Source organism: Phalacrocorax carbo, chromosome 18 (assembly GCF_963921805.1).
Source record: "Phalacrocorax carbo chromosome 18, bPhaCar2.1, whole genome shotgun sequence".
NCBI classification, from domain to species: Eukaryota; Metazoa; Chordata; class Aves; order Suliformes; family Phalacrocoracidae; genus Phalacrocorax; species Phalacrocorax carbo.
The window spans coordinates 9202294-9225776 of NC_087530.1; the positions used below are offsets into that span (position 1 = coordinate 9202294).

General features: G+C 50.9%; 1 protein-coding gene across 2 annotated transcripts in view; it reads left to right on the forward strand.

The window, feature by feature from the left end:
• The window catches only part of ASTN2 (astrotactin 2), a 358900-nt gene that overhangs the window by 170011 nt on the left and 165406 nt on the right, over nucleotides 1-23483 (forward strand). The gene's annotated exons all lie outside the window — the stretch shown is intronic.

Sequence of the window (23483 nt, forward strand, 5' to 3'; positions counted from 1 at the left end):
CCCTTATAGGAGCTTCTCCAGGACTTAAGGCAGGAGCAGATCATCCCTACCTGATGTGACTGTAGGCAAACCTGAGCCCACCCTTTCTACCCTCCTGCCTGTGCGGTGGGACCTGGGTCCAGGTGAAGGAACCCTCCTGGGTTTGTGTTAGTTGGACTTGGGGCCAGACCACTGTGAAGACGTGGGTCATTTTTGGGGGTTAAAGCCATGATTTGTGCCCAGACATAGCTGATACATGAGGAGAAGGGTCAATAATGGCTGCCATTGACCTGAAGGGCTTTTCGTGGCATCACATCTGAAGCTCAGTGAGAGTAACAGACTCCCACTTTCCTGGTTAAACTGGGATATGCTGCATCACAGGCAATTATTATATATGGAAACCTCCTCTTTTATAGAAGCCTGGTTTATAAAAAGGAAAAGGAGCTTTTAGTCTGAGCCTGAAAAACTTCCTTGCAGTGAAAACAGTGCCTGACTCAATTATAAAGCATAAGCAGGCAGCAGACGGGCTTGGAAGCAGCTGGGGTGACTGAGTGGGGAGACACTGCCGGTATTTGGGCATGCTCATCTGCTGCCTGGCTCCATGGTAGAAAAGAAACCACAGTAATTCCTGCTGTCCCCTTGCCTGGCTCCAAGAGGGGCCAAGAAACAGGTGGGATTGAGTGCAGATCTGTCGACCGGTACAGGGAGAAGCTGTGATTTTTATGTGCCTTTTGGATTCATCAGCTGGGGTTTTGGTGGGATTTAAGGGAGCATGAAAAAATTTCCTGGTGAACATCTGGCTCCCCGATATTTTGGCAGCCTGCTGGGAGAGCACCGTGTGGGGTAGGCAGAGGTGGGGAGGTGGCAGCAGCTTTGCTGTCCCTTTGCTGCGGGGATGGTGGTCCTGAGCCCACCACTGCTTACAGCACGGATGGGTGGCTGTTCCTATGGAGGTTGTTGTCCTCTGCCGGTCCCTTGGTGTCATTCCAGCTGTGTAGCTGTGGGTGACAGGGCATGCAGAGAGTTGGAGGCATCCCCACAGATGCTCCAACCTCTCCCCCCGGCCTTCCCCTGTGGCACCTGGTCAGGCAGGGTGTTCCCAGAATAGCCCAAAACAGTCTCATTTTTTGGGAGTGTGTGGGTTTGGCTGTGCAAAGCCCAGCTGGAGGAGCAGCAGCAGGTAGCTGGAGTGAAGCCTCTGAGCTCTGGCCTCTCCACGGCAGCTGTGACAGTCTGACATGCGTCGGCATGTTGCCTGCTATAACTGGGGTTTTCTGAGCTTTGCAAGATTCATCTGGTCTCTCCTGGCGTTCCTGGTGGGAGCAGCGTTCGGGGAGATTCGGGCTGGGAAGTCTCGGCAGTTTAGAGGGAGCTGAGCTGGTTTGCAGGGCCAGCACGGCGTCTCTATGTGTGACATCGATCCTGCTGTTCTCTGGGTCAGGCGCCCACGCAGGCGCTTCCTCGAGAAATAAAACCCAGCGCCAAGTGCTGGGCGACCTAGTTAGGAAATGCACATCTCTGCTCCGACTTGGTGCCACAGCATCCCGGCAAAGTTGGTCCCACATCCTCTGCTGCAGCTCTGACGCTGCCAGGAGCTGCCGTGGTCCCTCCTGCCGCCGGGTGCCCGCACAACCACGTAGCGTGCCAGTGTCTGCCCCACGTGTCTTGCAGTGAGGGATTTTCACCTGCAGTGATAGAAATGCTCCTGCTCTGGGAAGGGCAGCCTTTTTTCTTTGCAGATGACAATGTGGCTGCAGAAGGCAGAGGAAGACGTGCTTGCGCAGGGGGCTGTGTCACCTGAACAGCCTGCATGGCTCAAGTGGAACAGCTTCTGTGTGTTCAACCTTGCTTTTTGGGGCTGAAGCAGGGATACATGTGGCATCTTTTAATTGCATGTGTGTGTATGCAATCTCTCACTCAGGGAAGTACGTCTCCCTGCCTGCCAGAGAGATGCCATTAACGGGACAGCTGGGACTTTGGTCATAGAACCATAGACCTCCTGGGCAGCAGCTGCCTCTCTCTGTCTTGGTTCCTCTGTTATAAATTCAGGAAATTTTTTTAGTAGAATTACCAATGGCTTGGCCAAGACCCTGTTTGCCAGCAGATGGCTTTGGCTTTGGGGACAGCACTGGGCATGGCCCCACAAGACTTGCTCTTGCTCTCTCTGAGCTGGGAAATGGGACCCCTGGGTGGGAGTAGTCGTCAAGTCCTATGAATTTGACAGTGGAAGACTTTGCTGCCAAACTCCTCCATCCTCTGATGAGAACACTAGTGCAAATATCAGATAGGTTCATTCCCCAAGCAGCTTGAGAAATGGTACTGAAAGCTCCCTGTCTCATCTTCCAGCCCGACTCAAAGGCTGCTTTTGTATGGTCTCTCAGCCACCTCGTAGTTCTGTGTGAATCCTTATCCACGGTGGCTTTGTTAATAATTTCTCCACATCACTCTACCAAGTTATCTGTTGAAGTCCAGACAGATCAGGTATTTCCCTTTCCTTAAAAAACCCAGTACAAATTCTTTTAGCACGGAAAGGTAAGGGGTGAATCTGATACCCTTCGGAGTCAACAGGTAGACAGATAGAGAGGACAGGGACCAGCGTGTCTGGCAGGAGCTGACGCCCCCGCTGCCTGTCCTGCCTGGGTGCAGCTGTTGTGCATCGACACCTATTGATGGGGTTGATCCCTGCAGGGATGTGCCAACTCCCCCGCCGGCTCCATGAGCTGTGCAAGCCCCCGTTGACACACCCAAGAGCTTCCCGAGCTTCAACCAGCTTCAGGCCCTCCTCGGCTCAGCCCATCCCAAAGGTCTCTGGTCCCCTCCGTGTCCCCTCCCAGCACAGAGCCCCCCATGCCTTCCCCAGAGCCACCGGCGAAGGAGGGGTTCCTGCCTCCTCCTGGTGACAGAATCAATACCAAAGGCCTCCATTAATATTCTAGGAATGGCAGAGAAGATTGACTGCCTCATTAGCAGGCATCGTGTGAAACTCTGACAATAATTAACAACTCAACGGTCTTATTTGCTGGCCTATCACAGAAGTATTCAATCAAAAATGTAATTTGCTCGACGCTCCCATTTACCATAAAGAGAATATTCCTTCAAAGTTTTAAATAGACTAATTAAGAGGGAAGAAATACAGGGAAAAAAATTATTAACAGTATAGTTTTAATGGGAAATTACTGGAGCGTATTAATAATGCAATAACCATTTTTAACAGCTGTCTGTCAGTTTGTGGGCCGGGGTAATTAAATTAGTCACTAAAGGGTTAGTCAAATTAGGTGTTGGAGAGCACTGCTGGGGCTAACGAAGGCGTGTCAAGCTTAACGCTCTGGCACACGGATGCTGACATGAGATGCTGACACTCACGGGAGGATCCCTCCGAGGTGCCCAGGGGCTGTGCGGGGGGAGCCCCGGTCACGCCAGGCACCGGCATCTCGCGTCTCCTCGCCTCAGTTTAGATGAACCCATCGTGCCGGGTGATGCGAGGAGTGGGGCAGAGCTATGCGTTGGCAAAGGCTGGGTCGTCTCCAGGATAATAATAAGAAAAGAGTCTTATCTGAGCATGAGCATGGCCCAGGGTGGCCTCGTGACGTCTGCTTCAGCCTGATGCTGCTCGGGGTTTTAATCTCTTTCTGAGAGCCAGAAGACAGCTGTGCAGGGGCTTTTTGGCAGTTGCTTTCAAGGCTTTTATATTCTGCGGGTTTCAGGCTCATGTTCCCCTTTCCTCCACGCCTTCGCCCCTTTTGGAATGAATCGCAGTTAATTTTGGATGTTGTCGAGCCTGAAAACACATCTTTCTTGCTGCTAGCCAATTAAAAAAAATATTTACAGCTCCATAAAGCAACGCGAGCTGTCAAGGTAACATCCTGCTGGCTCCCGTGCGGTGTGTTCAGGGCGGAGAGTAAGGATTTGGAGGAGTACTTGCTTGCATGAGCACAGTGAGGATTTCAAGCCCAGCGGAGAGGTTTCTGGCTGAGAAAATACTTGTGTCCAGCCTGTGGAGGTGTTCATGGGAAGCACAGTGCCCGGGGGACTTGGGGTGCTTGGTTTCCCAGCCAGGGGATGCTGCTGCGACTCCCTTTCCTTCTCTGCTCTGTAAATCAGGGTGGGGATGCTGGCCTCTGGCTCTGTGTGGGAAAGGATTACTCCTTCCGATGTGTTTTTTTGAGATGTTTTCTCCGTTTTGTATTGATGAACTAGGACCTTTTTTATAGTATGTTCATGCTGAAAAACAAACCAACACAAAGCAGTAATGAAAGCCCAGAGAAAAAGCCTCACCCATCAAGAGGTACCAAACAGTGTGGTGGTTGGGGTGTCTGGAGGGTGTAGAGGTCTATGAAACCATGGCCTAAATCATGCAGAGCAAGGACATCAATTTCCATATATTGGCTAAATGTCTGGGCTTTTCTGGGTAATTTTCTTGCTCTGATTTTACAGGGAAGCGTGCTTGAGATTTGAAAGTGATAGAGGTGATGGCAAAGCCTGTGTGTTCCCGTGAGAAGTTTCAGTTCACATGAATCAATGGGGCTTTTTTTGCAGATTCTTTCTCCCATCACCTCCATTTAAAATTTAAGTTAACTACAGAAACAACCCTATGTGCCTGAAATACTTGGGGCTTTCTGCTCCTCTTTCATTAAGATAGATGTAACGCTAGCAGTCACTTTAACTGGGTGATTTGGGAGGAAAATGTGCCCTGCATGGCACTCAGGGGTCAAATAAATACCTGGTGGAAGCCCTCTGGTTCAGCTGTTGACTGTTCAGATTGCTTCAAGAGGAGAACCCTGGGAGAAGGGAAAAGGTAAAACCCGTCAAACCCACCAAAACACCTCAATATCCCAACAACTGCAAATAAAAATGTTCCCGCCCATATTGCAGCGGGTTGAGTGGCCGGGCTGGGCACTCGGGCGAAGGCAGGCCCTCCTCTTTCTCACATGTTGGAGAATTACAAGCTGTATAGATTATTTTAATGGCTGTATTACTTCCAACTGTGCCTTCACCATCTGTTCTTTCCCAATTACGGATGCAAAAACCCAGCATGTTTCTCCATTCCGGCAGTAGAGAATGAAATATAAGCGCTGTAAAAGGATGTATATTCTTTCAACAATGTAGTTGGCACCTGCGATATTTCGCTCATGCTTCCGACCCGCGTTGGTCGAGCTGCTCTGCCTGGTCCCTCCGCACCGCTCCGGGCCGATGCCCGGATCTGCGGTGGCTGAGGGACTCGTTGATAAAAAGAAGGTGATGTGCTACATGGTTTGTCCAAGCCATGCGGGGCAGCTGAATTATTAACGCTGACCAAGCGTCTAAGTGCTACAAAACTCAACAAGAACCTCTTACCTCTGGCACAGCGATAAACAGGATTGAGGCACGGTGGGAGGGAGGGAATTAAGGCAGGACATCAAAGACTGGATTCCGTCAAGTAAATCATGCCATTGCTTCAGTAAAAGAGCCCCTAAATGTTTTATTAGGGATTTTCAACAACTACCAAAATTAAGATGGAAGGGATGAATTATTAAAAAACAGATTAACTAAACTAGCCTCTGAATTAAACATGAAAGGTACCTATCAGGAGCAGCGTGGGCACCGTGTGCTGCAGTCATCGAGTCCTTCAGCCAGGCACGGCAGTGGTGGCCTGGAGAGGGGGAGCGGCAGGGCCGGGGGGATGGAGAGCTGCAAGCTGCTCTGCGGGTTGGGGTTGCATTGCCAGGGCACGGAGAGGCTGGCTGCAGAGTCGGGAAAGCAGAGCGCCAGGTGCTGCATAAGCATCAAAGGAGGCGGTTTCTGCCTTGGAGAGACGCAGGCTAGGTACACAAGGTGGAGCAAAAGAAATAATGTTAAATAATGCAGGTACCAAAAGGTGACTTGCCTGAAGTACTAAAGCCAGGATCTGAACTTTCTTCTGCTGTGTGCTAGTCTGGTGTTATCAACTCGAAGCCATCCGTGGCAGGAGAAGCACCGAGCCCGCATACAGCTCAGGGGTTGTGCTTGGTGTTGGGGACCTCGTGGACCTGCTCCACTGGCTTTGGTGCTCATGGCAGGGTAAGGAGGGTTTGCAGGGGCTGGAGAGCCTCTCGGGTGGGTGGGTGAGGGGTGCTCCTGCGGCCCCTCCTGCCAGCTCACCTGGGAGGATGGGGATGCAGTTTGGGTGGTGCCAACAGCTGGGCACAGCTGGCGCTCCCAGGCCGGAGCAGGGGGTCTGTCAGCGCCTTTGCTTAGTTCAGGGACGCTGTTCCGCCCCCAGCTTGCTGCGTGCCCACGAGCAGGCAACTTCGGTGTCTTGCGCTATGTTTCTTCCATCTGTCAAATAGAGACAATGTATTCTTCACTTCCTAAAGTGGCTGTGTTATCTTAATTTGCTGTTTAAGTGCCCTTGCAGTACGATCTGTCCCAACGTTATGCGTGCAAGGCTACAGCAGCCCGTGAAGGTCAAGCACAGGCAAGAACGGGAGGTGGAGAGATGCTGCTGTCTCTAGTTTGTTTTGTTCCAGCCCCCGGGAGGGTGGGAGCATCGTCTCCAGGTGCTAAGCACAAAATGGGGTGGAATTTCTATTTGTTTCTTCTCCTTCTCTTTCTTCTTCCCCAACATGTTCAAAGCTCTTATGTGCAAGTCTACAGTCAAACTCCTGCAAATGCCAGCACTCGTACAGCTGCTGGGAACAATTCACAGTGTCTACAGTAGCACTGCTTTAAGGTGTACTCTGGTGGAGCAAGTGGAGCTTCATTCATAATAATAATAATAACAACACACTATTTTGCAGTTATAGGCTGCTTTTCATCTTCACAACTCAAAGGAGCATTAATTAACTGCGCGGCACGGTGGGAGGTAGGTATCTGTTGTTGTCGTCCCTGTTTTACAGACGAGTCTGGAGCGCTGACACATCCTGCGCGTTGCCTGCGGTCGGTCGTGCGGTAATTCACCCCCCGAGGCTGCAGCCGATCCTGAAATGCCAGCTCCTGCTCGGGGCTTTATTGCTGGGAACGCTCCCTGCTCATCTCTGGTGGCAGAGCAGGAGTTTAGAGATCATCTTCATTGCTTTAAACCAAGTTTGCTTTTGGGTAGATAGATGCGAATATTGCTGAAGACGAATTTGAGTCTTCTAATGTGAATTAGGCCAAACGCTGAAAGCACGTTCATTGCCCTCAGGCCAGGGTTAGGTCAGCATTTCAGCTTTGGGGTGCTGCTTCCATCAGGAGAAAAACTGAGAGACACAAATTAAGCTCAGTCTTTGCTGTGATCCCTGCTTTTCACAAATACGTATGGAGAAGACTATTTGAAATGGTAAAAATACAAGCACCAACTGTTTTCTTGCTCATAAATCCCCAGGTTTGCCTCTCCAGTAAGCTCTGTCTCAAAAAACCTCCTACTTGACTCTTTTTCCAAGGTTCACATTTGCAGAGGCTTGCTTCTGCTGCTGCTCGTTGGTTGAAAAATCAATGTTTTGGCCCTTGTGTATGTAATCAAAGAGGAGTCTTCGCTTGTATTTTGGGAAAGCTTTTGACCAAGATGCTTTGGGTAACCCTCATCTCTCCTTGCACGCAGCATTGGGTCGGCATCGCTCCCTGTGCAGCTGCAGTGTGAAACAGGTCAGGCTGAGAGGTCCCCCAGGAAGAGGAGTGGGGTGCTTGCTGCTGCAGGTGTCGGGGTGGGATCAGCCCTCCCTCGCCCCCCGCCTCCTCCGAGAGCCCACGCGATCCTCACAGCTCCCTCTCCTTCCCGGAGGCACCAGCTGCCACGGGCTCTGATGGATGTTCCTGGCATCCATCCGAAGACCTTCACCTGTCGCTGCCTGCTCTGGCAGAGGGGGTTCGTGGGGTCCATGGTGGGAGCCTGGGCTCCGCACGCCTCTGCATGTCTCTCTCTGGTGCCTTTCAGAGGAAGCATATTGTATTCTAGGCGTTCTCCTCAGCCCTGCAGGGCAGACCGTGGATTTGCATGGAAGCCTTTCCATTTAGCCTCCTTAATTAAGATAGACGCTAAAATAAAGGTGGCGAATGGAATGTGATGGGCAGGAGAAGGAGGGTGGTCCTGCAGCGTGCAAGTGCTCTTGTCTTCCCCCTCCTTGCCTCCTTTCCTCCTGCCATCAATCTCCTGTTGCTAAATGTGCAGCTGGAGAGCGGGTTCCCGGGCAAACTTCCCCCTGATAGGTTTTGACAGACCTAATCAGGCAGGAGTAGAGACGACCATGTCCCACACTCCTGTGAATTGTGCTTCAAGCTGAATATCCTTCACTGTGACACCGGCAACTGAAACGAATGTGATGGCTGGGATCTGGCCGGCCCAAGGGCAGGGATGCTCCCGTCCCATGTGCACCTCCCCGCAGCTCCAATCGTTGCCCGCGGGCTCGGGCCCCCGATGCATCCCTTGCCATAGCGCAGCTCTTCTAAACACCTTTCATGTGAGACACTTAGTGCTGATAATTGAGCTCAGGGAAGAATCTGCCAGGAGGTGTAGTCTCTTCTGCCTTTATTAAATGTGTGTATTCTTTATGTTCAGCTTAATAATGCAATAGCACAAAGGTTTACAGATGAAGGCAGGATGTCTGTTCTGGGAAGGCTTGGTATCAGAGCAAGGCCGCAGGCGCTCCGAGTTAAACTTCAAAATCAGCGTGTGTTTGTGTGTAAGCACAGTGCTGCCATTGGTTTAATACCATTGTCTGCTCTTTAGAGGTGCTTCAGGTCATGGGTTACTGTTCGGGGGGGTAGGCTTATAAATAAAGAAATAACCCAACAAAATAAGGAGGTAGATCTTCCGAAGTGATGTCTCCTTTGGAAACCTGAGTCTGGGACTAGTGAGAAACCCTGGGAGTCTGCTCAGCCCTCTGCATTTCTACCCATACACACCATTAATAGGCCTGCCTGGGAGGTCTAAACTAGGGTAGCGACGATGTCAAGAGGCTAAAAGATGGGGCAACATGTCAAGGGTAATGAATCCTGTTACGGGCACTGGGATTTTGTCATTTTACAGGTTGGTAGTTCTGGGGTGTCTAAGACAGTGCAAAGTGCAAGGAGTTTCTTCCGTAATTGAGGGTTTCTGTCTCTCTCCCAAATGGTGTTTTACCTATGTAATCCTACGGGTGAGCTCAAGACCTTCCCTTTCCTCAGGAAGGCCAATAACAGGCTCCTTCTTCTCTCTTTGGCATCTATTGGAGGAGGTCCCAAGGGCCGTAGGCTGGGACTGATTTGACTGCACTTAGGAGCAGCTTAGATCGTCCCTAGATCTGTATCTAAGCTAGCCCCCGAGGATGCCCTTTCTAATCAGCAGAGATCTGGTCCATGGAGCTCAGGGCATCGATCAGCTCTTGCTGCAGTCCTTGACCACCTTAGGGCAGGGGCATCATCCCCAAATTGAGCTGATCTCTCCCGGTGAGTTTGGAGGAGCCAGAAGTGATGAATCCTATGTGTATCTTGGGTTACCTTGGGATGGGTGAGCTGAATCCCATCCTTGGCATCTCTGAGACCTCTGGGAGGGTTGGTCTGGCCACTTCTGGACCAGAAGTCGGGTCCCAGCCCTGTGCAGGCTGCGCACCCACTCCAGGAAAATGCCATTGGCACCAGCAGATGCTCAGCTTCAGGAATGCAATCCCCTGTCATCTTATCCCAGGATATGGGTCTGAGATCTTCTGTTTTGAGCACAGCAGACCCGGTCTCACTGCATAGTCCCAAGCCTTGGCAGAGCCGACACAGTTCCTGCCTCCCAGCGTTGAGCTCCCAAGTGAAGTGTCCTTATGTGAGATACGCACATGTGCCTTGCTTCAGCCTTTCTGCCTTTAACCCTCTCTCTTCCTCAGGTAAATGATGATGTTCCCTGTTCCACATTCAACTCCCCACACAATTCATCTTGTTTATTGACCCAAGCAGAAAGTCAATGTTTTCTTCATCTGCCATTTGCTTCGATGGCAGTCAATTTGGTTCAGCAGGAACAAAAATGGATGCAACAGAGTTCAGTGCCAGATTCTTCGCCTTTTTTTTTGTTTTTTAAAATGCTGATTATCCTTTTTTTCTGTACACACCTGGCCCTGGACGCAGTTCGGCAGCCTTCGCTATACGATATGGCTGCGGGCAAGGCTGAAACTGTAGAGCAATCACCCTGCGAATTGGCAAGGCGGGAGGAAGCCCACAGGTCATCTCATTACTGGCAGGTGTTGCCATGGCCAGGGCTGCCCCCTCCCTCCTGGTGGGTGCTGTTTGCTTCTGAAACATTGGCCTTCGGGGTTTTCATGTGCATTTGAAGCTCTGCCTCTTCCTCAAAAGTCTGAAGGTGATGCTTTGCAGCTATCACTCGGATCACAGATTTTCAGGCACAGTGCCATGGGCTCCCAGGGGCTGTGGTTTGCAGTGGGGGTGTGAAAGGGAGTGGGGAAAGGCTTGCTTGCCTCTCCGCTGGGGTATTCGTAAGACTGTAAATCAGGAAAGGTTCATTTAAGTGCACTGAAGAGAGCTGCCCCATGCACAGGTCTAAATACAGCTTCTGCCCCAAAGAGTTTGCAAGTTGGGGACAGCATGTGGCTGCTTTGAGGTCTGTCCGGGCAGCACTCACTGACGTGGGGGTGAGAGGGGTATGGGGCACGGGGCATCTTTGCAGGGGAGATACAAGACAAACCTTCCTGGCGGTGTGGGTGCAGTTTTAAGACTTAGCCAAGGTGATTTAGTGGGACCAGCCACGGGGCGGTCCGGGTCCTCCCTTAGCCACTGATGCCCATCGCTTCCCCCAGGGGCCTCTCTCTGATCCTGGACTGTGCTTGTTCAGGGATTTAAACTGGCAGAAAATCCCTGTCTTTGTGGTAGGAAATGATTTGCTCTCAAGTGCCCACATCTCCAGGCAGGTGTGGGATGGGTCCCTACCAAAGGCGGCAGCAGATTGGGGTGCCCCTCACCTCTGGATACCAGACCTCTGAAGGTGGTGTCCTCAGAAGGGCTTGGTACCTGGTGGCTTTCCAAGGAGGGTGCTGCCCTTGTGACAAGCCTGGCTGTACATTGAGGAGCTACTAATGGATGCTGGGCACCTTGGAAAACACAGCTGGCATTGGGTGCCTTGGTAAGAGCTGAGTCCTTTGAAAAATCTGCCCATACGGATGGAAAATCCCTATGCAAATCTCTCCCCAGGTATAAAATTAATTGGATTCCAACTTCAAAGACTAGTTCTGGAAACGAACTGTAAATAATCTAGTTGTGCCTCAGTTCCTCTGTCTGCGGACATTCACCTGGCTCTTTCAAAGCCAGTGAGTGTTGCTGATAGAAAGTGCTATATTTAGCAGCAAAGCTATGCATATATGTATACATATGCATAAATGCATCCCTAGTAAATGACCCAGGTGTGTGGTGTTTTCTGAAATACAGCTCATGGGTTTGATTCTCCAAAAAGCTCTGGTATTGCTTCTCATGGGCTCTTACCCCTCTCTCTGTGCAGCTGTATGTATGCCAATGCCGTGGGATGCTTGCTCGCCCAGTGCCGTGGCTGGGAAGCAGTGCACCCAGCTCCCCAGGTCTATGGGGTGCAGGTAGGGTCGACAGGGTCTGGTGAACCCTGGGATGTGGAGGGGTTGGTGAAGGTCACCCAGCTGTGTGGCTTTCAGGGGGGTTCAGCTGGACAGAGCTTTATTGCAGAGCCTAGTGTTGCCCCTGGATCTGCATGGGGATGCTGAGCTGCTGCGGCATTATAGGGCTGGCTTCTCCACAGGCTGTCCTGCCAGCGGTGAGCATCTCATCGGGGCAGGGATCCACACTCTGAATGCTTATCGCTGCCCATGAGGAGATGGTTGATCCCTGGCACCCGTTTTCCCAGGGGCTCGATGCTGTCTGTTCCCAGCGGATCGATAGGAGCACCTGTGAAAAATCAGGGCATGGATGTCTGATCCTGCAGCCTTGGCTGTTTCCTATTTATCTAATCTAATTCTATTGACATTTCTAAAGTGCTTATCACCACTGCATCTAAGCACTTTATACGTTTCTTGAGAAAAAAAATCCCAGTTGCTGTGTGATGAGAGTGGTTGAGTCTGGGATGTGGCTGGTCCCCGTGCCTGGGTGCAGGCAAACAACGGGCTAGAGGGTAACCCCCTCCCTCTCCCAGTTTCCCTGCAAAGTCCAACCTTTCCTGCTGACCCTGCGACAAAGTCAGATCCAGAAGAGCCCATTACAACAGAAGGCTTGTCCAAAATACCCTTGAAGGCTATGAAGGGGAAGGAAAACCCCAGTGACTCATTTGTGCCTAAAATGCTGAAGTCTAAGCACCAAGCTGGGATTTTCAAGCTTGCCATTGCAAAATGCTCACGATGACCAAGGGAGATAGAGCTCCCCATGCCGTACCCCGTACTGGGTCGGTCCCCAGCTCTCACGGGGTGCTGTAGGACATCTCTGCCTCCGTGGGGCTGGGGGACAAGCTTCAGCACTGAGAGGGCTGTACCACCCCCGGGGCTGGGGCACAGGGGCAGGGGACAGAGCCAACACGTGGGCTGGGATCCTTCCAGCTCCTCTCTGCTTTTCTGGCCCCTTTGAGATCCCACCAGCGAGGATCTCAGTTTCGAGGTGGGGAAAGCAGGGAGGAGACATGGGAACTGCCACAGCCAAGCTCTCTTTTGGGATAGAATATATGTCTGTTTTAAATGGGAAAATCCTTTAGCTCATCCCCAGCTCATCCCTTTGGGCTGATGAATGAGCAGTGACCTGAAATCTTGGTTTGCTGACTATTTTGAAGGGCAAAGACAAGGAGAAAGTGGCTGGATGCTCAGTTCCTCTGTGGTGTCTGCCCGGGTCCGTGTTGGGAGCGAATACAGGCGAGGTAGCGAGGAAGAGCCCAGAGCCCATCACGGCAGTGAGGTTAATGGCATTTTTCGCCATGCCACATAAAGTCTATGCAAATCTATGTTTTGTTCAGACCAGCCCAGGCAGGGCTGCAATCGCTGCCTGGTACTGGGGTGGCCTGACCCATCTCATGATGTTTACAGCCTTTAATAGTTTAGGATGAGAGATCCCAAGCCTTCTGTCTAGGCTTTTGCTTGATTGCTTGTTTTTCTAAGATTTCTTTTTCTCCCTGAGGCAAAACTGTTGCAGAGGATTGAGGCAGACGTTTTGTGGAGGGTCTCTCTTTTACAGGCGAAGAACCGCCTTCATTTGACCAGCTTAAAAGCGGTGCTGAAAAACTTGAATCACTGCACACGGCATGAAGTCTTGTTTGATTTTAGCAGCAAGAGTCGGCAGCAATCCTCCATGCCCGAGCACAGCCAAGCATTCCTGCTCGGAAATGCTGGCTGAGGGAGTGAGGGTGGCCAGCAGCGGCTGGCCAGAAATACCGAGTTTGTGTCTAGCGGGGAAGGGGAACTGGGGGAACGGGGGACAAGAGGGGAAGAGGATGGTGAGCGGGCAGGTAGGAGCCTGACAGGATGATTTTGCCCTGGGGAGAGCTCTGCTCACCAAAGGCTGAGTGATGGTGCGTCCTGCAACTGCTGCTGAAAAATGTCCTCTCTTCCAGACTAAATGCCTCCCCTTTCCTCCCTGCTCAGAATAAAATCCCAATTAGGCTCCTCTTCAGCAAACGTTATCAAGTTTGCAAAACTCCAAAGCCGGGAGGTGCCAGGGTCAGTTTGCTGTGCAGCCTTCAGGCAGCCCCTCTGTGCGTATGCATTATGAAACCGTCTTTAATGGCATGATCATATCCTAGTTTTTCACCTTTGCCTCACTCAGTGCAGCCAATGAACCTGCTCTGGGAATGATCTGCATTAATGTGGAGCTGTAAAAACTTCAACCCAAGTCAATGAGAGCTGTGCTTTGAGCAGGAGAAGTGTCGTTTAATGCTAAGCACTCTGAAACATCAAGTCTACATGTCTCAGATTTGGTGCGTGTAATGTAGTGGATGTTTTCTATATTACTGTTCCTGGGCCTTAGCTTCCCATCTGTAAAATGGGGGTGGTAAGAGGGAGACTGGGGACTTAATCACTTTATTGGTTGTGAAATACTGCTGCGTTTTGGTGTTGAGCAAAGGATAAGCAACCCATGATGAGCCGAGTAATTGTGCATGCAGAACAGCACCTGAATAGAGCACAGTAAAGTAGGAGCTATGCGTCCTCCAACAAAGAGAGAACAAGATACTGAGAAGCTGCAGATGAAGTTGTTTGTAGGACGCTGAGAAGCCAGCGGATGTTCATAGGTACCCAGGGATGAGTTTTGGGATGCCTAAAGGTCGAGCTCTGGACTGTTTCAGGCACCCAGAGACACCTGGTTACAGCTCAGCACCATCACCTTTGGTGTTTGGGGAGAAATAGGTCCTTCAGATAACCCTCCTGTATGTGGTCTTGAAATCACACCTTCATCAAAGTGCATAATTACCAGAGACTGAATTAAGGTTGCCTTGGCAACCTTAGGTCTCCCGTTTTCTTAAGTTTTGAGCAAGTCACAATGCAACCTTTATAATTTCCTTCCCTATACCTTTTCTGCGAGCGCAGACCTGCGCGTACCTGCGTTGCGTACGGCCGTGGCTCCCGATTGCAGGATGCCTGATGGACCTCCATGTCTCTGCATTGCAGGGCAGATGTTTTGCAGGATCCCTTCACCGGTGGAGATCCCACCATCCAGGCGGAGATAGCCGGGACGTGGCATGTCCCCTGGGGGGCTTTGCTCCCTGTAAGTTTAACTGTGGGGTACTGTGCTTGGCAGCTGCCCTGGATTTGAGTGGCAGGGCTGCGGGAAGGGCTGGTTGCAGGGGCAAGACAGGGATGATAGCAGAGCCCGTGCCGCTTCCCTGCCAAGCTCCTGCAGAAGCCTGATCTCCATGGAGGATCTGGAGCCGGGCTGGCCTCCCTTGTCCTCCTGGGCCCCTGCCCTTGGTCACAGTATGCGGTTCTGGGGTCAGAACCAGGGGTTTAATCAACATCAAACGAGCTTTCTCTCCCTCCCACCCCTCACTTCTCCTCCTACAGCATGATGTGTTTCGCTCCATCCCTCCCGATAAGCCCACGGGACTCCTGGCCGCCCACCTGCGTGGTGCAGGGGTCAGCGTTTTGTTGGTGGGGGTGTTAGAAGTGGTTTTGGATGCCTCCTGTCATGGCAGCCAGCAGCATCAGCAAGGTCTGCTCGGCTCAGGGCAGCTCCGCCGTGGCAAGCCGCGAGCCCTCCCTGTGGTCTCTACCTTCCCCTTCTGCACAGATTTTTTTCCTCCAGTTGTTTTTTATTTCTAAATTGAAGCCAGAAATGTATTTACACGTTCACTATTTTGAAAATAATATTTGAGAGGATGGGATGGAAGGAATTGATGGGCAAACTGAGCTAGTGAAAATATTAATTAGCTTAGAGAAATCATTTGATAATTTTCATTTATGTATTTTTTAATTATGCATTTCTGCCTTTGCTGATAACCCCCGCGCCAATAGCGTGATCCATTTTCCTAGATAAACATTACTTTGTGAGTTAATTAGTGCTCAATTACTATCAATTAATATGTACTACTACTGATTCTGTGTTGAACAAGCAGATTCCATTACTATAAACTGCTTAAATTATTAATATTTGGAGCTGCCTAGAACCCCTCATGTTGTTCTTTCTGTTCCTCGTGGTCTAAATGCTATATTTTTTCATAATTTTATGTCTTAAGATGTTGAAACTACGCTTTTCCCATGCTTCTGGTTTGCTACTGTTTTTTGAACTTCTAGAAATCATGAAGTTTTTCTTTGCAGCTGAAGTTTGGAGAAGCAGTGTAGGGAAAGGGATGGGTCAGGCTCATCTCGTGTAACTTTGGTGCTTCATAGGTAAATAACAACTAAAGTTAATACAACTGAATTAGGTGTGCCTGGCTCTGGCTGGTGATATGGTCAACAGAGGGAAGCGGATTCCTTGGAAGCTGAAACATCAGCTGGGATGTTAGGAGTGGTTGTGGTAATAGCAGCAGGGAGCTGGGGCTTTGCATCTGCATGGAAGGGGAGAAGTAGTTTTGTCAGTGCTGGACACCTTCGAGATGGGGACAGTCACATCCCTGCCTTGAAGAATTAGCTCCTGATGAAGCTAATGAGGGGCAGGTGGAAAATGCACAGGAGCGGGGACATTTGCCAGGTGCTTGGTGGGCCTGAGCCCCTGCGACACAGCTGTCAGCTCCAAGAGATATAAAACAGGAGGATAAAGGCTGGGACCTCAGAAATGGCTGGGAAAGCTGTACCCTAAATAAATGCAGAACGGGGAGGTGGGGATACAGGACAACACGCATCCATTTGGCCGCGACGAGCTTGGCTGTGCTTCTCCTCCTGGCTGGTGTCCCCAGGTGCTTAGCGCGGGTTTTCTGTCCCACCTGGAGCACTTGCTGTGCTCCAAGCCTCCGTCTCATCCCATTCCACATCTTGCTGTTGAGGTGCCTGATGCACAGGAGCATCCTGACCTGATGATAGCGTCACCGCACGGGAAACGCAACCACCGAACTGGGGATTAATTACAATCCGTGGTGAAGCAGGCGCTGACACATGTAATTTTCAGCGTACTGACCCTGGTTTATCATCCCTATTAAGGCTTGTGTGCCTTTTCTTAAACCTCCTGGTGCCAAAGGAGACTGAGCTGGCATCGCCTGTCTTTGACTTTGGCTTGCGCAAGGTTGCAGTGGTGACTGCAATTCTTCCCTGAAACAGGAAAAAAAATGCCCAGAATTAAAACTATTTTATTTATCTCAGCTGTGGCATCCCGGTCTTTTGTATGGCAGAGCCGTGCCGCATCCGAGGATGGGGGCCCACCTGGTGTGATCAGGAAGATCCCTGTCCTCTAGTGTCTCCCGGGACGTGTGCTGCATGTGATGGACTTCCTGAGCTCGCTTTTATTCCGGTGTGTTTGTTTTTGCTTTGCTTTGCTGTAATTAAATTTCTGGCCCTTCTGGTTGCTGAGGTGTCCTCAAAACGCCTTGGCAGAGTGATTGTTTTATTGAAGCTCTAGCAAATTATTGGAGCGTGGTAGGGAATTTTTCACAGTTTCAACCTCAAGGTTTTTGGGAGAGCATTTTTGCAAGTGTTTATTATAGTATTACGACAAGAAGTGAAACTACCTGGAAAAGTTTTAGTAAGCAGCTCATCATCTGCGGTGTGCCAGCGTAGCTCCATTGAAGTGCCTTCTCCAACATCACTCAGGTAAGGAAGATTTCTCCCAGTTTAGGACCTGGATCAAGTTTTTCCTTGAAACCTCAAAGCACTATTAAAGTGGCTGAAAATTGTCCGTGGGTGTGCTGGGTTGAAACTCAGTTTTTCTGCATAAAATAATAAATCTGCTCCATGCACACACATCTTCAGGCACCACACTGAGAGACCTGATTGAAGACGTAGGCTTAAGCGTGCCCAAGTTTCAGACTCTGAAGTCCCTTGGTTAGAAGCTGCCACCGCCTCGTTGGGTCCTCCAGCACTGGGGCTGGATTAACTTTTCCAATGCATCCCAGCTTGGTCTGTGCATGGATGGACTTGCTCAGGAGGTACCTCATGGTTCGGTGCTGCAGGAGATGGTTGCTGCATGACCTATGGACTTGGTAAACGGTGTAGTGGGTGCAGGAGAGGGCTGTAGAGGGAATAGTCTCTTGCTGCAGGCAGAATAAAAAAAGGGAAAGGTTGAAATCCTGGAGAAAACATATTCTGTTGTATTTAAATCAGAGACTGATTTCCTGAGGTGACCATGTATTCATCATAATTCGGGTGTTTATCTGCATGGCCCTCTGCACAGAACAGCTGAGCCTGTGGTGCAATCAGACCCGGTTGGAATTGTGCTGTGAGCATGGGAAGTGCTAAAAGTACTAAAAATAATTTTGAAAGCATCTCCCATTGGACACCCAACAGTGGTAAGCACCTTTAATCCTGATCTCTTGTTGCCTTGGCTCCGCGTCTTAAACGTGAAGAAAATAATACCCAGTGTAGAGAAGCTGTGAGAATAGGCTAACGTTTGTGAGATGCTGGGGGTCCTGGGTGGTGAGTCCCCAGGAGGGGAAAGGATGGCTGTTCCTTTGCAGGTGAGTGGGAATGCCATGTTGCTCAGAGCAGGTAGTGGTACCTCGGGGTCCCGAGGAGTCTGCCTGCAGCCAGGGCCCCAGCCCCGTGTGCTGGTCAAACCCCAGCAATTCACTTCTGACTGTTGGGCTTTGCAGATGCAATTTGTGGTTTTATTGGTTATGTGTAATGCTTACATTAAAAATGTGTTTAAAAGTTTTGCAGCGCACCCTCAGCTGGGCTTCATGTGTTGGTCAGGCAGGCAGACCCGCCGTGCCCATTTCTGTGATGAATTTTACTGGGCATTGTGTGAACACCCTGAGCTCTTCCCAGCCTTAACACGGCCAAGCGCTGCAGTGCAGAAAGCCAGGGACGAAGAGCTGGGTTAACTTTGCTTCTGCTACGGTCTGTAACACCCCTCCAATCTGATATTTCAAGCTTGCAGATGAAAGCACCTACCCTCCTCGGCTCTCCATCTTCCACCCAGCATTTGCAATTCATTGCTGGTGAAGAAGTGTCCAGCCCACGTGGCTACAGACAGAGGCAGCAAAAAGGCTCGTGCAGGTCCTGCTTCTATCAATTCCATTAATACCTTTGAACTGTTTAGTCTGAAACTCAAGGAAGAGTTTGGCAATCTCACTAATGATTTCAGTGCTGGCCGGATTAGCAGAGGAAGGCTGGGGTTTAGTGGAGGAAAAAGAGATGTGAAAGAAGAGAAAAAGAGGGGAACAGGTGAGAGCACAAGTGATGCTCAGAGTATTTGCTGGGGAGGAAATAGCCAACCCACTACATGGACTGGGGCTTCAGCTGCTGCAGGTCTGGGGCTGTGTCTGGGGACTCCTTGGAGGCATTTTGCCATCCAGCTCCTCCTGGAAACTGCTCTGGAGGGACGGGTGCTCGGCTTGAGCTTTCGGGGCTGGGTGGGACTGTAATGGGGACTAGAATGGGAAAGCTCCCATTCTAGCTCCACGGCTCCCACGTGAGCATCCATGGGGCAAAGGCCGAGGGTCCCTCTGGGTAAAGCCAGCTCTGGGTGAGATGACCTGATGGGCCATGGAAGAAGGGTGAAAGGCAAAGGACATCCAGGTTTAGCCCCTGGTTGGACATAACAGGAAAAGGGAGCAAAGTCTGCACAGGGAGACACTTCTCTGGTGGGATCTTAGCGACAAGGACACCAGCCCTTTCTCAAGTCTTGCAGCCCAGCGGAAGTTTCGTGGCTAGAGACAGTCAAAATTGCTCAGGCAAGCAGCTGTTGGGCTGAAAAAGGCAGAATCTGGGTGTAAATTGCTCTGTCCTGGTCTGCAAGTGCATCAGCTCTTAAGTTCCCTGTTGAGCGGGCTCTTGCCAATGGCAGTAGGAAGCAGCGCGAGGTGCTGGACACGAGGCATGGTGGCTGGGCTGCCCCGGGTGGTTTTGGGTCCCTGCTCTGTGCCGGTCCCTCCTTTGGGATGATGATCTCCTTTGGGATGAAGCTTCAGGTTACGCAGCATCATGCCTTTTGCTGCTAGTGGGCCCTGTCTCTAGAAACTCATGAACCCCAAATCTCCCCTGATCCCTCTCCAAACACAGCTCGGGGAGCAGATGGTAGAGCAGCACTGGCTTAGTCCCCAGCTCACATCCTTTTCTTTGTTTTTCTCAGTGATGGTTAACTTTGTAAGACACCGAAGCCTTTAACCATTAGCAGACAATAAAAAGGGGCAGCTGAGTTGGATAACACCCACTAATCCCCTTCCAGAATGAGCTGGAGAGAAGAGCCACTGCGAAGCTCAGGAGCTTATTCTGAGATGAGTGCTTTGGAGGCTTTGAGAATTGCCTGGTGTTGGTATTTCATGAATAAATAACCCCCAGTGATATTTGTCACTGAATCTGCTTCATTAACAAGGGCCTGGAACAAAGAAGGAAGGTGGAGAAAAGTATTTTCAAGGGAATCAAGGCGAGTGCAGGGGATGGAAGGTGGTACGGGGCTGGGAGAGGTTGGGTGCTGTGTTCTGCACCGCAGGAGCTGTGGCAAGTCAGGTGGCGAGCCCTGCTGTTGTGCTTTGCGCCGACCATTTGTGGCAATAGAAGCTGTTGGAAAAGGGGCTTTTACTGAGGCTGTGTATCATCGGTAGGTCCTGGCAGAGAGGGGAGTGCATTTCATTTATAAGTGTATCATTTGGGCGTCTGGCTGTGGCTTTGGGAGGCCTGGTCACTCAATGAAATCCAATACAGGTAGATGGAGAACAAGAGAAAAGAGCTGTTCCTTTGCAGGCAGCTCGTTACTGCAGGGAAAGTGATTCATCCGTCAGGGCTGGTCTAATCTGGCGTGCCTGGGCGGTGGGGAGGGACGGCTGCCCCCGGCGGGCACGGCGCGGTGGTGGCCAGACGCTGCCATCGCTCCTCATGTGTCCCCTGCCTCGTCGGCACTGCCGGCTCTTCAGGGCGGATTTGGGGCCTGGGGGCTGCAGCCCCATACAGCGGGCAGGGAGGGACGGGCAGGGGTCACCACTGGAGCTGCGTGGGTGGAAAATCATCTGCTCCGTGACACGTGTTGCCTGTCCCATTGTCACTGCGGGAGGCAGGTAGTTAATTATTGCTCTTCACCCCATAAAATTAAACGGAGGCGTCGAGGCTGGCAGTGCCAAAGCCTCGGCAGCGCCTGCCTGCACCGAGCCCGGCTCTGCCAGCCCCGCTGGAGGCAGATGAAACCAGAGCTTGCTCCGAGCATGTCAGCCCTCTCATCTGCTGACGTCCCCTTTGTCAGGGCACCGCTCTGAAGTGATGCCCCTCTCATCTAATGACGGCCGGTGCAGAAGCAGTCTGGCCAAGCAGACCCCCTCCGTCTGCAGGCAGCACCGGCACCCCGCTCCTCTCGCAGGTGACGTTTGAACACTTACCCCCAGCTCCGCTTCCCCACCTGCCGGCGAGGTTAATATTTTAATGCATTTAGTGGCTCGTTCTGGCTCAGCAGCCCCTGCCCATGTTTTGTTGGGGGTCATCCATTATGCCAGGCATGATTTTGGAGAGCAAGGTTCCTGTTCCTGTCCTCCACCCTCCTGAGGGCAGAAGGTCATTTTGTACTTCCAGCTTTTAAATTATAAGCGTGATGAGCTGCCCCTGCCAGCCCCAGCCCGGGAGCACAGCACCGTGCGGGATGAGCCCTCTTCTCCAGCTCTCTGGAGTTACCCTGGCCAAGGATCTGGCCCCGGGGTCTCCTTTACACCACCCAGCACAGGTGTAGCTCCTCACCTTCTCCCTTCAGGGCCGTGGGAGCTGCAGGAGGGTCTGGTTGGTTGGTGGCCAAATCATAAAGCCAGGAGGAAGCACGGGGACACACTTTTTGCAGTGCACATATGATGAGAAACCCCTCGGAAGGACCAGATGGGGCTGAGCTTTCCGGGTGGGTGGCAGAGGAGTTGTCATGGTTTGTTGGTTTGTTTTTTTTTTTTATTTAAATAATTATCTCTACATTAATAAGCAGACTTTTTTGGTTAGTAAATAATATGCTCTTTCTCTCCCCCCATATCTCCAGCAGAAATACATGTCCCGATCTAATATATTGTGTCTTTCTCACTCCCTCACTTCGGAGGAGCTCCAAATTCTGGTGGGAACAGAGTGCTAATAGAAAAGGGCCTCTAAAGGTATTTGAAACACGACCAAGAAAGGACAGAGGGAGATTCAGCTCCAAATATGCTGGAAAATCTAGGAGATGGGCCAAGAGAGGGGGAATATTGGAAGCCTTATCACCAAGAAGGAAAAGTTAATTGGGAAGCATTAATTGGGGTGAAAGCAGGCAGCGCAGACGTGACTTTGCTACGCGGGGCAGCGATGCAGCCAGGGGCACTGCGGTGGGCACGGAGGTACGCTGGTGCCGGGGTAACTTGTCTGCCCTGACCCACAGTAGCGGAGAAGCTGCCCTCCACCTCAGTCTGAGCAGGAATGTGCCAATTTACCAGTTCTTGCTGGTTTTATGGTGCTTTCCTTGCTGAAAGTCCCAGCTTCTGGAATCCTGTGACTGCCTGGAAATCTAGAATCTGCAAAATCATTACTTCAGTACTGCGTAGGGCTTTATCTCTTTGGGTTTGGTCTCTGGGTAGTTTCTAGCCCTTAAGCTTGCAGGGAAAAGCTCAATTACACTCTAAAGGCTCAGAAAGCAGAAGGCAAATTTAGGGGAGGGGAAAAAAAACACCCTCACCCAGTGACTGATTTATTTTTAAAATCTCATCATTTTTATGCCAATCTCATATTTTTTTTAATGCCTGACTCATGATTTTTTTGAGCATTTGGTGTTGGCAGGGCTGCGTGCGTGAGTGTGACGGCATGTGTGTGTGCGCTGGGGCCCTCCGCTGATAGATAATGCAGTGCTGGTTCAAGACAGCAGTGCTGTGGTCTTCAGGGGCTGCTGAATACTTCTCCACTGCTCTTCCATTGCCAAGTGCACGGTTTTCAAATTAAAAACTCCCCAAAAAGGGAGACTAGCACTGGACATTGAGTCATTGTGTGGCTTTTTAGGTGCTGATGGGAGAGTGGGGGAGATGCTAAAGGGGAATAAACCACCCTGTGACTCCCAACATTGCCGGGGGGGGGGTCGGGGGGGGGAGTATTTTAAGGTTAGAGGGGTCAGTGTTTATTTGTAGCCCTCTGTGTACAATAGTCTATGGAGGTCAAGTCCATCTCCATCACTGACTTGTTCTGTGATCTTGGGTAAATTGCTTTGTGTCTCTCCAGTCGGTAAGAGGGTGACGGGATCTGTTGCCCAAGACGTGTTGCAGGTGTCAGTTAATATTTAAAATGTGCTTTGAAGATGAAAAATACCTTGGAGATTCTTAAAGCTCTCGACAAGCATCTGTGTTCCCTTTGCAGGCACCCAGCAGAAAGCGAAGTGCCTGAACACTTTGTCACAGACAAAATCTGCTGAGTGTGCAGCTTGGAGAGGCAGGGCTGGGAGCTTCCCAAGGCTTTACATGGACATTGAACTCATGGGCATTTATGCTTCTTGCTTGCTCAAGAGCAGGGCGTCACAGCGTGGTGGTGTCCGGGGCTGGCGGAGCTGTCGCAGGCTGGAGCAGTGCAGCAGAGCGCCGTGCCTGCACCCATCCCTGCATCCCCTGCTCCATCCCCCGGCCCCCGGCGCCAAGCGCAGGCATGACCCTCCACACCCAAGTCCCAGCAAGCGCGAAGCCAAGTTTCATATGGCATTCCAGCTTTGGCAGTTGTCCCCAGGTGATGGACAAGGTGTGAGTGCTTGGGGAGGCTTGGCCCAGCTGCGAAATGTGCAGGAGGAGTTTCACTGTTGTGGATTTGCTGTTGTCTATTATAGAGTTGGATTCACACACAACTCCAGACTACTAATAAAGTATCTCTTAGTTGCTAGTTTGCCTGAAAGTGGTAGATAGTATCTTTGAAATGCCATAACTAGCTGATTTTCACCAAGGAAGGCAGAGTTATGCAGCAAATTTTTTATATATAGGGTAATCACAAAGCCTGAATTTTCTTGGGAAGCTTCCTTTGACTCGATTTTGCTAATCAAAATACCATGACTTTGCTAGAGCAGATCTCTCTGTGGATTGCCCTGGCCATGCCATGCGCTGCCAGTTCCCT